We start from the raw sequence: 17,280 nt of genomic DNA, 5'->3' as shown, positions 1-17,280 counted from the left end.
CAGGAAAGAGAAGAGGTAAAAGAAGAAATAAGTTATGGAGTATGTGAAAAAGTTGCCTGCGTGGTGCAGAGGTTTGCAGCTCAGTTACTAACAAAAAAGTTGGCAGTTTGGCACAAAAGAGGAAATGCAAAGGCCTGGTGATTTACTTCTGTAATATTTGTTGTTGTTGTTAGGTGCCATCAAGTAGATTTTGACTCATAGCAACCCCATGTGACAGAGTAGAACTGCCCCATAGGGTTTTCTAGGCTGGAATCTTTATGGAAACAGATCACCAGATCTTTCACCACAGAGTTGCTAGGTGGGTTCAAGCCACCATCCTTTCAGTTAGCAGCCAAGAAATTTACCATTGCACCACAGCCTACACAGACTACAGCCATTCAAAACCCTATGGAGCACAGCTCTACTCTGACCCACATGGGGTCGCCATGAGTCAGAATCTACCGTGTTTTGGGAGGGGTCAAAGAGGAATGGGGAGTGGAAAAAGATGTAAGTGAACAAAAAGGGTGAAATATAGGGGCTATGATTATTTTAAGGTAAAATACATAAATCTCAGGAGATTGCCCTCTTTCTTGTGACATTTATAGCAGAAAATGTAGGAAAACTTTGAATTAGCTGACATAATGCTAAATGATATTTCTACATTGTAGTGAAAAAGCATGCAATCACTGGGTACACTCTTCGATATCTTTTAATAAAGATTAAACACACAATTTTGTCTTCATCCTGTGCCTGCCACATTTCCTACACATGGTTTGCCAGAAAAAGAGGTTCTCCACAGTTTCCTCCACCTCCACTTCTGATGTACCCATTTGTTTCCCCACCTATCGTGTGACACAGATCAGAAGAAACAGAATGACAGGCATTGTACTTGACAAGACATAGCTGTGGAGAAATAATAAAGATGCCCCTTACTACGTTACATGAGCGACATAGTCCACAGGTGCCCGAACACCTGCCAGCAAGGCCAGTCACCTGAGCACTGAGTCAGTCATCGCATCTGGGCCACAGACAAAACAAGCTAGTGCTGAATGCACCACTACTCTGTGCTTACGCAGGAGGCTTCTGCTAGATGAAGGAAAGCTCCAGAATGTAGACAACCAAGCAGCAGCTGGGAAAGTCATTGAAATGTAATACCAATCTCAAAATAGTCATATTTTATTCTTTTTGAGACTTATAAATGGTTAAGGAAACAGAATTCACCTTAGGGAAATAATGTTTCTTTAAGTCTCATCATATCCCATTTTCCCCCAAAGATTAAAACAAATGGGGCTGTGGTGGTAAATCTTGCCATCAGCCTGAGAAGCCATGGAACTCTACTTTCTAGGCTGTGTGAGTAGACAGTCATCCCAGCATGTGAAGCGGCAGTCAGACGTCTCCAGGAAGGAAGCTGGAGGCGATGGCAGCACCTAAGAACTAAGACAGGCGGTCTCAGGAGTGGCAGTTCTGTGTTGTGGCTTCTCCACCCCATGGATTTCACTGACTAGCCAATTCACTTCCTATGCTCACTCCACCTGCTGGCCAGAGTCCACTGTCCGGACACGCCTGCCTGCATGAGCCTGCCCAGGCTGACCTGGCGGAGGTCAGCTACTCCTTGTTGGGAGACAAATTAAGAATGCTGTAACCTCAATAAATCACTGTGTTCTCCCTGCTTGTAGACCAACCTAATTTACAAAATACATGCCTGAGTTCATTAAAATGAATTAATTCATCCCTTCTTCTATTTATTCACTCAACAAATATGTATCGAGTTCCTGTCATGCGCCTTGCACTTTGCCAGGTGCTGGCACTAACACAATGGACAAAAAACACGGACCCTGGTCTTTTGCAATCAAGAGAAAAAATCATGTTGTAAAATGACCCAAATAATTATTTGCTTACAACTGTGATGAGTGTTTTAAAGAAAATAAAGGGTGTTATGAGGGTATAAACCAGAGGGGTCTCACTTGGCACAGGATGAGTTTGTGAGTGGGACAACATTTCAACAGGGATTGAGAAGTTGAGAAGTCAGCCAGGCTAGGAAGTGATACCTGGGGTTAGGATGAGGTGGAGGGTAAAAAAACATTCCAGGTGGGAAAGGAGTCTTTGCACAGACCAAGAGACTGGCACAGAGGCAAGAATGGAACAAAGGCCAGCAACACAGCTGATAGTGTCGCCAGTTGAGTAGGTTCCCTGTACAACTCACATTGTCTACACTGCTACACTGGGAAGGGTGCCCCTGCAGAGCTACATGGCACAGAATGGAGTATAGTAAGAATGGAATGAATAGAAAGGAGATGGCCAGATTATGCAGGTCTTGTGTGTCCAGTTAGGAATGCGTTTACCTTCAAGAAAGAGAAAACCAAGGAAAAGTGGCTTAAGCAAACATGAGCTTATTCTTCACATAACCGTCTGGGGCTAGTGTGTCCAAGCTGGTGCAGTTGTTCAACAATGTCATCAGTAAATCAATCTCTCTCTGTTTTCTCTGATCTGCTATCTTTTGCACATTGACTTTCTTCCTACAGTATCAAGATGGCGTCTTCATCTCCAGGCACCATTTCAACATTCTGGGCAATTAAAAGGGCTAAGGGAAATGGGGAGAGGGTTAAGGATTATGCCAGCCAAGTCTTCCCAGTTTCCTCTGCTTAAGGAAGCCAACATCGTAGGCCGTGCTAAAGATTTGGGGTCTTAAAATTTGAAGATTTTTCACCAATTAAACTCTCAAACAAATCATATTACTACCAAATTTCTAATAAATATATAGGCTCTTTAAAGATTATTAGTAAGTCATTGAACCCTGAATTCCATAGTGCTTCCACTCTGATTAGTTTTATATTCTTTGAGAATATACAAGAAGAGAGCACTTCTTCATCTTTGTACCCTCCAGTATTTAGCACAATGTTTTGTGTTTAGCATTAAATACATGTATAGTCATTCATGGAACAAATATATACTGACTGTCTATGACGGGCCACGCATGGTTCTAGGTATAGGATGTTTACTGTTGATACATTCCTTTAGGAACAATTTGGGGGAGGCATATCTCCCTCCATAATCAATTCAAACTTACTTAACTCTTTTAAACCGGCAGCTGGCTGGTTAGAATTTCTCCTAGTACCATCCTTATGGAATTAGCATTAGAGAAACAAGGAAAGTGCTTTTACAATCTTGAATGATAGAGTGTGAATGAAGAACACGCTACCATTCTTTATTATTCCCTTAGAATACAGCTAAAGGGAAAATAAACCACAGTCCTGCGAGAGCTGACAATCGCATTTTTGTCAGTCTGATGGACAGGGTAACATTATGGACTTTTCACAATTTATTTTCCTCTTTTCCATGGACAACAAAATTTAAATTTGATCCAGGATGGGAATGTATTGTTATGCATCATGAGAAATTATATTCCCTTAAAAAATAGGGGATAGCAGATCCTCACCCTCCCCACTGGATCCTAATGCCTTGATGGATCTGATGAGTTTTCTCCCAACGCAGATAAATCTTCATTTCCACCTGTGAACATTCCCAGAGAAATGATGGACTGCTCTACATGGCCATAAACCATTAGTCATCCAAGAGAATAAACGGAACTGGCTAAGAGGGAAGCACTTTTTTTTTTCTCTTAAATAGTCTATAAAATAGTATTATGTGTCTTGAGAAAATTTAAAGTTATACTAGAATAATGCAATGGTGAGGCAGCCTCTAAATTGACCAACAAATCTTACCGCTCCCTAGCTGATTTTTCTGTTTCCAAATAGATAGCAATTAAATGCATGGTTTAACCTGAGTGGGTCAAGAATATGCAAGCTGTACTTAAGATTAAAACTATAAATCAACTAAAAGCTAGAATAAGATGAGGTCAAATCACCCCTAGCTTAGATGAAAATGTTGAAATATCAACGAAGGAAAAACATGAAGTAAGCATTTATGCTGCCATTAGTTACTTTGGTACAAACAAATGAAAGGCAAATTAGTACTTATATACTTCACAGTAATAATAATAGTAATGATAATAATGGCTACTATGTATCTCTTTTAATCTCATAGAAATCCTATCATGCCATTTTTGGAAACTTCGAGCCAAGTAAGTTGCACAAAGTACACAGTTAGTAAATGGATAAAGCAGATCTTTGACCATAGTTCTTTCAAATTCAACATTAGTGCTAACATTACTTCTTTTGTTCAAAATTGAAAAGAAATCCTTCCAGTGTTGTTTTTCTTCAAATTTCAATAATAATAACAAAAAATGGTAAAATTATGATGGAAACTCTGTAATAAAGAAGTCTGATTGTTTTTAGTGAGGATAAGAATGCCATTATCCTCTTACAACACACCATACTTTCATTGCCATCAAGTTGATTCTGACATGTAGTGACCCTATAGTAATGAAGTTATAAAGGGCATTTTAGGAGAAATGTTACAAAAAAATTGCAACGATACCATGCATCGACATTCTCTTTGATGCCCTGTCCCTTTATTAATTAAAATACACAATAAAGTAGGGTCAAGTTTAAATGTGTCATCAAACCATCCTGATCCAATTTGACTTTGCACAGGCAATGTGCTGCAAGAAACCAATCCATTGTAACTTGTGCAAATGGACAGTCATGATGTCTGGAAGAATGAATTATTTGATAAGAACCCTTATGTTATATAAAACTTTGTTAGGAGGAAAAAAGTGTGTGTGTGTACGTGCACAGGTATCATGCATGCACATACATTCACACAACTTCAATATGACTGAAGTCTTAGAAGTACCATATATATATATATATATATATATAGTGAAACAAATAAATGCTAGTCTAAAAAACCAATACCATTTTTAAAAGATATAAGACCAGAGCTGGACATTATATCTAAAGACACACTAAATATATAAAGATAACAGAATCCAATGTTCATGTCTAATTCCTTTGTAAAAACAGCGGATTTGTCTCTAGACATATATACAGAAGAAAAACGATTTCAGTTCTCTTCAACAAGAAAAGAAATAAATATACTGGAAGATTATTAGCAATTCTTTTGTGAAATTGAAGACTAACGTCAAAACGCATTTCATTTCAGAATGACCTGAACAATGTAAATTGATGGACAATTTACAAAGTGTTTGTGTGTGTGCATGTGTCTGTGTGGTGTGTGTGGTGTGTGTGTACGTGTCATCTGATAACATTTGAAGACCACAAAAACTTGGGATGTAGGCAGGACACTTACAAAGTGACATGCCTTGTCTTAAGACCTATCTCTTAACCCCCTGCCATTGAGTCGATTCTGACTCATAACGACCTTATAGGACAGTACAGAACTGCCCCTAAGGGCTTCCAAGGAGTGGCTGGTGGATTTGAACTGCTGACCTTTTGGTTAGCAGCCGAGTTCTTAACCACTGTACCACCAAGGCTCATAATTCAATGGTTTTTCTTTTTTTTACCACACAACCTAAAAACAGAAATAAATCATTCTGTGAAATTAAAAAGCCCCATCAGTTGTATTTCCTGCCTCTCCAAAGTAGAAATGAGAAAGCACCTTATCTGATACTATCAGAGACAATAAAAGAGTTGAAATAAGGAAGTTCAATTAAACTCCAGACATTTGCCTCAAGGAACCAAGATTTAATAGACTTTATAACAAATGAAAATAAGAAAACTTGTTAAAACGTTTAAAGCAAAGAGAAATTCAGTCACTGACCAAGAAAACAGCCAAATTGACTCTGTCCAACAGTTTAGTTTCAGTTTGTTGCAATCAGCAAATGTCTCTTGCTTCAATTGTGTTTGTTGTTGTTAGGTTCTGACTCATAGTGATCTTGTGTACAACAGATCAAAACATTGCCTGGTCCTGTGTCATGCTCACAATCGTTACTATGTTGGAGCCCATTGTTGCAGTCACTGTGTCAATCCATCTTCTTGAGGGTCTTCCCCTTTTTTGCTGACCCTCTACTTTACCAAGCATGATGTCCTTCTCCAGGGACTCATCCCTCCTGATAACATGTCCAAAGTACATGAGATGAACTCTCACCAACCTCACTTCGAAGGAGCTTTCAGGTTGTACTTCTGCAAAGACATCTGTTTGTTCTTCTGTCAGTCTACAGTACACTCAATATTCATCACCAACACCATAACGCAAAGGCATCAATTCTTCTTTGATCTTCCTTATTCATTGTCCAGCTTTTGCACACATATGAGGCAACTGAAAATATCATGGCTTGGATCAGGTTCACTTTAACCTGTGCCATGGGTGAGAGACGTAAAAAAGGAGAGGCTATGTTCTGCCGGACCCCTTGACCAGGTAGGCCTAATTAGGAGGGTGGACACTTATCCACACTTACTTCCCTCTAGAACCATAGCTGAGGGACCCCGAGGTCCCTCGGCAGGCTATTTTTATATCCCAAAGCCCACCTGGCAAGCTACATGGGAAAACATCAGGCCTTAGAGGATGGGGGTGGTAGAGGCCTCATCATGCCCCCTCCCTTCCTGTGGCTTGTTGCCAAAGAGATGAATTGGGAATTCCCAAGTCTTTTTCACGTGTTTAAATGTTGCCTGGTTATCTTAGAAAACAAATAGCATCTTAATTGCTCAGGCTATTTTTAGCAATCAGAGACAAAAGGTCAAACTTAGTTTTTTGTTCCACAGTCACTATTTTTTTTTTTATTTTAGCCATTCTGATAGATGTGCAGTGTTATTTTGTTTTAATGTGTATTTCCTAATAACCAACGGTATTGAACATGTTCTCACATATTTGCCATCTCTGTATTTTCTTTCCTAAATATCTTCTCGTGTTTTACTCATTTTCTGACTGGATTGTTTGTTTGAGAGTTCTTTATATACTCTAGACCCTAGGCCTTTATTGAATATGTGATTTGCAAATATTTTCTCAGTTTGTAGCTTGTCTTGTCTTCCTCTTAGCAGGTTGTTTAACAGACTAAAAATTTTAATTTTGATGAGGACCAGTTTATCAATTTTCCTTTTATGAATTGTGCTTTTGGTATTAAGTCTAAGAATGATTTGCCTAGCCTGGGATCCGAAATGTTTCCTACTATTTTTATAGTTTTGTACTTTATGTTTAAATCCATGATCTGTTTTGATTTAATTGTTATGTTAGGTGTGATTTAGGTCTAGGATCTTTTTTTTTTTTGCCTATGGGTAACCTAGTGCCCAACCACAACTTATTTAAAAGGCTGTCTTCCCTCCTTTGAATTATTTTTGGACATTATAAAAAATCAATTGTGCATACTTGTGCAAGTCTACTTCTGGATTCTCTATTCTGTTCCACTGATCTATACGTCCATCCCTCCACAAGTATTGCATGGTCTTGATTACTGCAGCTGTATAGTAACTCTTGAAGCCAGGTCGACTGATTCCTCCCACTTTATTATTCTTCTTCAAAACTGCTTTTGCTAAACTCTTGTCTAAGCTCTGCAACAGACTTTCAAGTCAGTAGATTGCTTTCTCTGCAAGGAAACCAGAAATTCACTTCCCACATTCACACACATGGCATCAGTTTTCTAATCCTTTCCCACTTGACAGCTTTCTTCTGCAATTACTCACAGTGGACCAGTGATCCTAGTCATCCATTCATTCATCAAATACATGAGAATTTACCCACTCAGGTATAGGATCTGTTTTAGCCAAGAGGCTCAGACTCCTACTGAATGCAGAAACAAGCAGCATTTTCTCTAATGGTCTACTTGAACTTAAAACAGTATTTATTTTACCCTTTCTGTCCAAAATGATTTGGTTTGTTGAGGAAGATAGGAATTAAGGAGTTTGGTTTCTCTTTATCATTCCTCAGCATTTCCCTACTGACTTCTGGCAGAGATCTATATTATTAGTTCTCTTTCATTCGAGAACAGCTTTATAATAATAGTATAAGTGGTTAAGAACATGGCTTTGAAGTCTGAACCTAGGCTGGTAACATCTGACCCTGGGCAAGTGCCCTGGCTTTTTGAGGCCTCCACTCTCTCCTCCGTAGAAGGGGTAAGGACGCTATTTTCATGAGGTCACTACAGAATGAAAGAAATACAGTTTGTGAGGCCTTAGCAACGTGCCTGCACATGGTGAGCACCCAGAATGCAGTAATTCACAAACCATTCATTTAAAATCTTTGACATTGTTTCCGATTCGTCATTCACGTAGTGTTCTAACATCTTTAAAATGAGCATTCTGTGCCCTGTCACTCTTATACTTCTATCTGTGCTCTAATCTCATCTTTCTCTCTGGGCTAAATTTAGAAGAGCAATTAAAATAGCATAGTATTGAGTAAAAAAATGTCAGATATAAATAACACGTGTTGTATAACTTCATTTATATAAAGTTCAAAAACAAGCTAAATGAAAGTACAAACTTTCTGTATACATCCTTATGAAATAAAATTACACAGAAAAGCAAGATGAGAGGCCCTCATTACTCACGAATGTGAGTCGTGACTGGAAAGGGGCAGAGGGCTCCTGGGTGCTGCTGGACTACATAGTGAATACTACACGCCATTATGCCATATACCAAAGAAATAAATAAATAAAACCCAACCTGTTGCCATCATGTCAATTCTGACTCATAGGGACCCTTTAGAACACAGTAGAACTGCCTCATAGGGTTTCCAAAGAGAGGCTAGTAGACTTGAACTGCTGACATTTTGGTTAACAGCCAAGCTCTTAACCACTGCACCACCAGGGCTAGTACTATGCCATATATTAATGTTTTATGCATTTTTTCTTTATGTGTCTTGTGTATCACAATAAAATAATTAAAAAAAATTATTTAAAGCTAATTTAAATACATAAAATGTGTTAATATGGAAACAATGAGAATTAGAAAATTCTCATTAAGCTTTATTAGACTTAACTGTTATTTTAAAGTGTAAAGACTATTACATTTGTCCTCTCCAAAAAATAGTAAGTATCCTTGTCTTGCCCTGCAGGACCTTTTATCATCAGAGTTCCAGGGCTTCTCTTGTTACTTCATTCCCCACGCTCTCAATTCTGGTCTGATTTCAAAAGAGTGTATAACGCAGTGTCAGGTGCAGGGCATATTCCTGTGAGGTTCTGTACATGCAGTGGCTGGGAAAACCCCCGAACCTCCTAGCATTGTCCTACTTCCCTTCTCCATACCACTCCCAAACATCACATGCCCCTCACACAAAAAGCAGTCTTTCAGTCTAACAAAGCAGTTCTGTATCAGATCAGTTTTGGACAAGAGAAATACCCAATTCACCTCATTCAACCCAGGACATTTCTTTTATCATTCCTGTCATTTTTATATTTTTATCTCATAGATGGATAATATACTGTTGAGCCCAATACACATCTGGAATAATGAAGAAAGTTATCATGTACATTTTTCTAATAGAGCATTTGAACATACATTGACACATGCAAAGGATATACCAGAAATCAAGCAAAGCAAATATCTTTAGCATCTGCATTATACCTACACGCTCACAACCTACAGAAATAAACTTTTTGATGTATAAGACCGTATAGACCCTGTTCTCTCAGCTCTTCCTACTAAGTACAACTATAAACCTTGAAAATAACGGAAGGAGAACAATGGGAGGTAGTAAGAGAAAGGCGAAATTGTTTGGAAAGATAAGACTAGAAGAAAAGCACAGTGGCAAGATGCCTTAAACCTCCCCCTGCCCACAGAAAAAGGTGATCCAGACCCAGGGTTTCTATGAGCCGGAATGGACTCATAGACAACTAACAATAATATGCAGAAAATGACAGAACTCTGATGAAAGAAATATAAAATCTAAATAAATGGAGAGATATTTCATGTTTATGGATTGGGAGACTCAATAGCATTAAGATTTCCTTTTTCCCAATTTTATAAATAGATTTGACTCAACCCCAATCAAAATCACAGCTAAATATTTTGTAGACATTGACAAACTTATACTAAAGTTTACCTGAAAAGGCAAAAGATCCAAAATACCCAATATGATATTGAAAAATAAGAACAAAGTTGGAGGAAACACACCACTTGACTTCAAGACATACTATAAAGCAACAGCAATCACACAGGTGTGTGGTAGAAAATACACAAAATAGATCAATGGAACAGAATAGAAAGTCCAGAAATATGCCTATCAAATAATAGTTGACAAATTAGCAAAGGCGATTTAATTGAGAAAAGATCATCTTTTCAACAAATAATGCTGGAACAATTGAATGATCACATGCAAAAAAAAAAAAAATTGAATCTAGACCTTACACCTTTCACAAAAATTAACTCAAAATGGACCATGGACTTAAATGTAAAATGCAAAATTTTAAAACTTGTAGAAGACATCATAGGGGAATTTATGATGAATTCTAGATACAACACCAAAAGCACAATCCATGAAAGAAAAAAATTTAGAAGCTGGGCTTTTTTGAAATTAAAACTTCTGCTCTGTAAAGAGAATGAAAAGACAAGTCACAGACTGTGGAAAAAAATTGTGAAACACATATCTGGTAAAGGAACTGTATCCAATATACACAAAGAATTCTTAAAACTCAACAAGAAATCAAACAACCTGTTTTAAAAATGGGTAAAACACTGGAAAAACCTCACCAAGGAAGATATACAGATGGAAAATAAGTACAGGTAAAGATTCTCAAGATTTTGTCACCAGAGGATTGCATATTAAAATAACAATGAGACACCACTGCCCATGTACTGGAATAGCTAAAACCCAGAAAACTGACAATACCAAAGCTAGCAAGGAAGTGGAGCAAGAGAAACTCTCATCGTTGATGAGAATACAACATGGCACAGCTATATTAAAAGACAGTTTGAAGAGGTGGGGCCAAGATGGCAGAGTAGTCAGACACTTCCTGTAGAGAGGCGGGGCCAAGATGACAGATATTTCCTTTGGTCCCTTTTATGGCAAAGACCCCAAAAAATAAGTTAATCAATTATATATGACAATCTAGGAACCCTGAACATCCAAGGCAAAGTTGAAGAATCAGACTGAGTAGCAGGGGGAGGGAGAGGCAGTTCAGAAGCAGGGAGGAGTTGCCCTACCTGACCAAGCAGGAACCAGCACCCTGCAGGTCGGGATCAGCTGGCATCTGCGGTGAGGCAAGCAGTGGTGTTCAGAACGCGTTTTCTACATTGAGAGAGGCTGAGCAGCGGAGAGGCTACTGACGCCTCCAGGATCAGTGAAAGCGGTGTTCAGTCATCAAAAAATAAGTACATGCATCTAACCTACCTCGTGGATCAAAAAACACCGCTTTGGGAAAAACCTCTCTCCCTCTTATCTGTCTCTTTCCTGCTCTGCACTGGGTCCAAGCCAGCTTCAGAGAGTGCCACATCCTTTGGGACAGAAGTAGGATCTGTCATGTACCCTGAGCCATTTTCCCAGCCTTGAAAAGGGAAAAATTAACAAACAGGGAAAAAAATAATATGCTGGCTCCCCTAAACTGGGAGCTCAAGGCAGAAACAGCTGCCTTGCCTAGGCACAGGCATAAAGTATTCACAAACTAGAAATGCCTTTCACCCCTGCATAGACATTTGTAGGCCCATTTCAACAGAGTAGACCCCCATTAGCACAGAACAACAGAGTGTATATCTGAAGTCTAACTTCAACTGTTTCAGCTATATGCTGGAGAGGCACATTGGTGAAATCTGATACTGCTCTGCCGATTAAGCAGGGTCCCCATCTACCCACATCAGGGGCCTGAAGACTGGTGCTCCCCCCATGCCACCAAGCCACCAGTAGCAGGGGTCCAAGAATAAGTGGTGCCTCCCAGTTCTTACAGCCAACAGCATTGGGTACTCATAGTCCCTCTGTAAAACCCACCCACCTGCACACTCTAGGAAACAGGGACATACTTTCCTCACAGATACTCAGGGATGGTTGTCAGCCCCCTGCCTTGCTCAGCACATGAGCTGTGCCTACGCCAATAACCCCTTGCGTCTAGGACTGTAGGTGAGATCCTGCACCACACACTTGGTGACTGACTACCTGGACACCTGAGCTGAATCCATACAACAAAAGTAAATAGAATCCTGGGCTCACATAGTTTGTAACAGCTCTAACCACCTGGTGACAGGACGTGAGAGATTCAAAGCCGCCAATAATCAAACTAACTCACTCAAGTCGTCAATTTGGATATACCAAAAAAAAGAAGCTAGGACACAGTAAGCCAAAATAAAATAAATAAATATGATAGCTTATTAATGGGTCGCAGACAACAGTCAATATCAAATCACATAAACAGGCAGACCGTGATGGCTTCAACAAGCTCTCAAAACAAAGAATCAAGAAATCTTCCAGATGAATAGAACTTCCTGGAATTACTGGAGGTAGAATATGAAGGACTGATATACAGAACTCTTTAAGAGATCAGGCAAAGTGCAGAACAAGCCAAGGAGCACACAGACAAAGCAATAGGGAAACTTAAGAAGGTTAGAGAAGAACATAATGACAAACTTAATAGGCTGCAAGAATCCACAGAGAGACAACAAACAGAAATCTAGAAGATTAACAATAAAATTTCAGAATTAGACAACTCGACAGAAAGTCATTGGAGCAGAGTTGAGGCAATGGAAGTCAGAATTAGTGAGATTGAAGATAAAGCACTTGGCACCAACATATTTGAGGAAAAATCAGATAACAGAATTTTAAAAAATGAAGAAACACTAAGAATTATGTGGGACTCTATTAAGAGGAATAACTTATGATTGACTGGAGTACCAGAACAGGGTACGGATAACAGAAAATACAGCGAGAATGAGGCAATATGCAGAACAAACCAAGGAACACACAGATAAAGCAATTGAAGAAATTAAAAAGATTATTCAGGAACATAACAAAAAATTTAATAAGCTGGAAAAACCCATAGACAGACAACAATGAGAAATTCAGAAGATTAACAATAAATTATAGAAGTAGGCAATGCAATAGAAAGTCAGAGAAGCAGATTAGAGCAAGTAAAAGGCAGAATTTCTGAACTTGAAGATACAGCATTTGGCACCAATATATTTGAAGAAAAATAAGATAAAAGAATTAAAAAAAATGAAGAAACCATAAAAATCACGGGGGACTCCCTCAAGAAAAATAACATACAAGTGATTGGAGTATCAGAGCAGGGAGGGATAACAAAATACTGGGAGATTTGATGGCACAAAACTTCCCTGATATCAGGAAAGATGAGAAGATATCTACCCAAGACGCTCATTGAACTCCACATAAGGTAGATGTTAAAAGAAAGTTACCAAGACATATTATAACCAAACTTCCCAAAATCAAAGATAAAGAGAGAATTTTAAGAGCAGCTAGGGATAAACGAAAAGTCACCTACAAAGGCGAGCCAATAAGAATAAGCTCGGCTGTTGATGTAATCCACCATATAAATAAAACAAAAGACAAAAACCACATGATCTTATCAGTTGATGCAGAAAAGGCATTTGCCAAAGTCCAACACCCATTCATGATAAAAACTCTCAGCCTAATAGGAATTGAAGGAAAATTCCTCAACATAATAAAGGGCATCTTTACAAAGCCAACAGCCAACATCATTCTAAATGGAGAGAGCCTGAAAGCATTTCCCTTGAGAACGGGAACCAGACAAGGATGCCCTTTATCACTGCTCTTATTCAACATTGTTCTAGAGGTCCTAGCCAGAGCAATTAGGCTAGACAAAGAAATAAGGCGCATCCGGATTGGCAAGGAGGAAGTAAAGTTATCTCTATTTGCAGATGACATGATCTTATACACAGAAAACCCTAAGGAATCCTCCAGAAAACTACTGAAACTAATAGAAGAGTTTGGCAGAGTCTCAGGTTATAAGATAAACATACAAAAATCACTTGGATTCCTCTACATCAACAAAAAGAACATCGAAGAGGAAATCACCAAATCAATACCATTCACAGTAGCCCCCAAGAAGATAAAATACTTAGGAATAAATCTTACCAAAGATATAAAAGACCTATACAAAGAAAACTACAAAGTACTAGTGCAAGAAACTAAAAAGGACATACATAAGTGGAAAAACATACCTTGCTCATGGATAGGAAGACTGAAGATAGTAAAAATGTCTATTCTACCAAAAGCCATCTATACATACAATGCACTTCCGATCCAAATTCCAGTGAGATTTTTTAAAGTGATGGAGAAACAAATCACCAACTTCATATGGAAGGGAAAGAAGCCCCAGATAAGTAAAGCATTACTGAAAAAGAAGAAGAAAGTGGGAGGCCTCACTCTACCTGATTTTAGAACCTATTATACAGCCACAGTAGTCAAAACAGCCTGGTACTGGTACAACAACAGACACATAGACCAATGGAACAGAATTGAGAACCCAGATATAAATCCATCCACATATGAGCAGCTGATATTTGACAAAGGCCCAGTGTCAGTTAATTGGGGAAAAGATAGTCTTTTTAACAAATGGTGCTGGCATAACTTGATATCCGTTAGCAAAAAAATGAAACAGGACCCATACCTCACACCATGCACAAAAACTAACTCCAAGTGGATCCAAGACCTAAACATAAAGTCTAAAACGATAAAGATCATGGAAGAAAAAATAGGGACAACGTTAGGAGCCCTTATACAAGGCATAAACAGAATACAAAACATTACCAAAAATGATGAAGAGAAACCAGATAACTGGGAGCTCCTAAAAATCAAACACCTATGCTCATCTAAAGACTTCACCAAAAGAGTAAAAGGACCACCTACAGATTGGGAAACAATTCTCAGCTATGACATCTCCGACCAGTGCCTGATCTCTAAAATCCATATGATTCTGTTAAAACTCAACCACAAAAAGACAAACAACCCAATCAAGAAGTGGGCAAAGGATATGAACACGCACTTCACTAAAGAAGATATTCAGGCAGCTAACACATACGTGAGAAACTGCTCTCGATCATTAGCCATTAGAGAAATGCAAATTAAAACTACGATGAGATTCCATCTCTCTCCAACAAGGCTGGCATTAATCCAAAAAACACAAAATAATAAATGTTGGACAGGCTGCGGAGAGATTGGAACTCTTATACACTGCTGGTGGGAATGTCAAATGGTACAACCACTTTGGAAATCTATCTGGCATCTTCTTAAAAAGTTAGAAATAGAACTACCATACAACCCAGAAATCCCACTCCTCGGAATATACCTTAGAGAAATAAGAGCCTTTACACCAACAGATATATGTACACCCATGTTTACTGCAGCTCTGTTTACAATAGCAAAAAGCTGGAAGCAACCAAGGTGTCCATCAACGGATGGTTAAATAAACTATGGTATATTCACACAATGGAATACTACGCATCGATAAAGAACAGTGAGGAATCTGTGAAACATTTCATAACATGGAGGAACCTGGAAGGCATTATGCTGAGTGAAATTAGTCAGAGGCAAAAGGACGAATATTGTATAAGACCACTATTATAAGATCTTGAGAAATAATATAAACTGAAAAGAACACATACCTTTGTGGTTACGAAGGGGGGGGCGGGAGGGTAGGAGAGGGTTATTTACTGATTAGTTAGTAGATAAGAACTACTTTTGGTGAAGAGAAGGACAATACTCAATACACAGAAGGTCGGCTCAACTGGACTGGACCAAAAGCAGTTTCCGAGATAAACTGAATGCTTCAAAGGTCAGCAGAGCAAGGGCGGGGGTTTGGGGACTATGGCTTAAGGGGACTTCTAAGTCAAAAATGGCAAAATAATTCTATTATGAAAACATTCTTCATCCCACTTTGAAGTGTGGCATCTGGGTTTTTAATGCTAACAAGCGGCCATCTAAGATGCATCAATTGGTCTCAACCCACCTGGATCAAAGAAGAATGAAGAATACCAAGGTCACACGATAGCTATGAGGCCAAGAGACAGAAAGGGCCAATGAACCAGGGACTTACACCATCCTGAGACCAGAAGAACTAGATGGTGCCCAGCCACAACTGATGACTGCCCTGACAGGGAGCACAACAGAGAACCCCTGAGGGAGCAGGAGAACAGTGGGATGCAGAACCCAAATTCTCATAAAAAGACCAGAATTAATGGTCTGACTGAGACTAGAAGAATCCCGGCGGTCATGGTCCCCAAACCTTCTGTTGGCCCAGGACAGGAACCATTCCCAAAGACAACTCATCAGACATGGAAGGGACTGGACAATGGGTTGGAGAGAGATGGTGATGAAGAGTGAACTACTTATATCAGGTGGATACTTGAGACTGTGATGGCATCTCCTGTCTGAAGGGGAGATGGGAGGGTAGAGAGGGTTAGAAACTGGCAAAACAGTCACGAAAGGAGAGACTGGAAGGAGGGAGTGGGCTGACTCATTAGGGGGAGAGTAAGTGGGAGTATGGAGTAAGGTGTATATAAGCTTATATGTGACAGACTGACTTGATCTGTAAACTTTCACTTAAAGCACAATAAAAATTATTTAAAAAAATAAGAATAAGCTCGGACTTTTTTTTTTTTTTTTTTACTCAGCAGAAACCATGCAGGCAAGAAGGCAATGGGATGACATATATAAAGACTAGAAAGAAAAAAAAATTGCCGGCCAAGAATTATATATCCAACAAACTATCTCTCAAATATCATGGTGAAATGAGGACATTTCCAGATAAACAGAAGTTTAGGGAATTTGCAAAGACCATACCAAAATTACAAGAAATACTAAAGGTAGTCCTCCAGCTAGAAAATCGATAACATCACATAACTACTAAAGACTAGAAAACAGGACAGAGAAACAAGATATCAACCCACATAGGGAAATCACAAAAATAAATCAAAGCTAAAACACTCAAAACAGGGATACCGAGATGTCATTATGCAAAAAGATAAAAACATTAAATCGAAAAAGAGGGACTAAAAAATGTAGTCATAGATCTTCCACGTGGAGAGGAAGACAAGGCTATATAAAGAAACAAAAGATTGGTTTCAACTTAGAAAATAGGGGTAAACATTAAGGTAACCACAAAGGATACTAATAATTCTAATAAGGATACATCAAAATAAAAAACAAGAAAAACATAAATACTCAGCAAATACAAAATCACGAACAATGAAATAGAGGAAAAGACTATATATAAAGAAAACTGATTCAGCACAGAAAATTAAGTGGAACAAAGAAACCTTCAACACCACACACACAGAGAAAAAGATATCAAAATGACAGCACTAAACTCATACCTATCAATAATTAAGCTGAATGGAAATGGTCTAAATGTACCAATAGAGAGTGGCAGAATGGATTAAAAAAAAATGATCTGTCTATATGCTGCCTAAAAGACACACTTTGGACTTAAAGACACAAACAAACTAAAACTCAAAGGATGGGAAAAAATATACATACCAATCAAAC

The sequence above is a fragment of the Elephas maximus genome, chromosome 15, assembly GCF_024166365.1.
Source record: "Elephas maximus indicus isolate mEleMax1 chromosome 15, mEleMax1 primary haplotype, whole genome shotgun sequence".
NCBI classification, from domain to species: domain Eukaryota; kingdom Metazoa; phylum Chordata; class Mammalia; order Proboscidea; family Elephantidae; genus Elephas; species Elephas maximus.
This window is presented reverse-complemented; position numbering follows the sequence as displayed.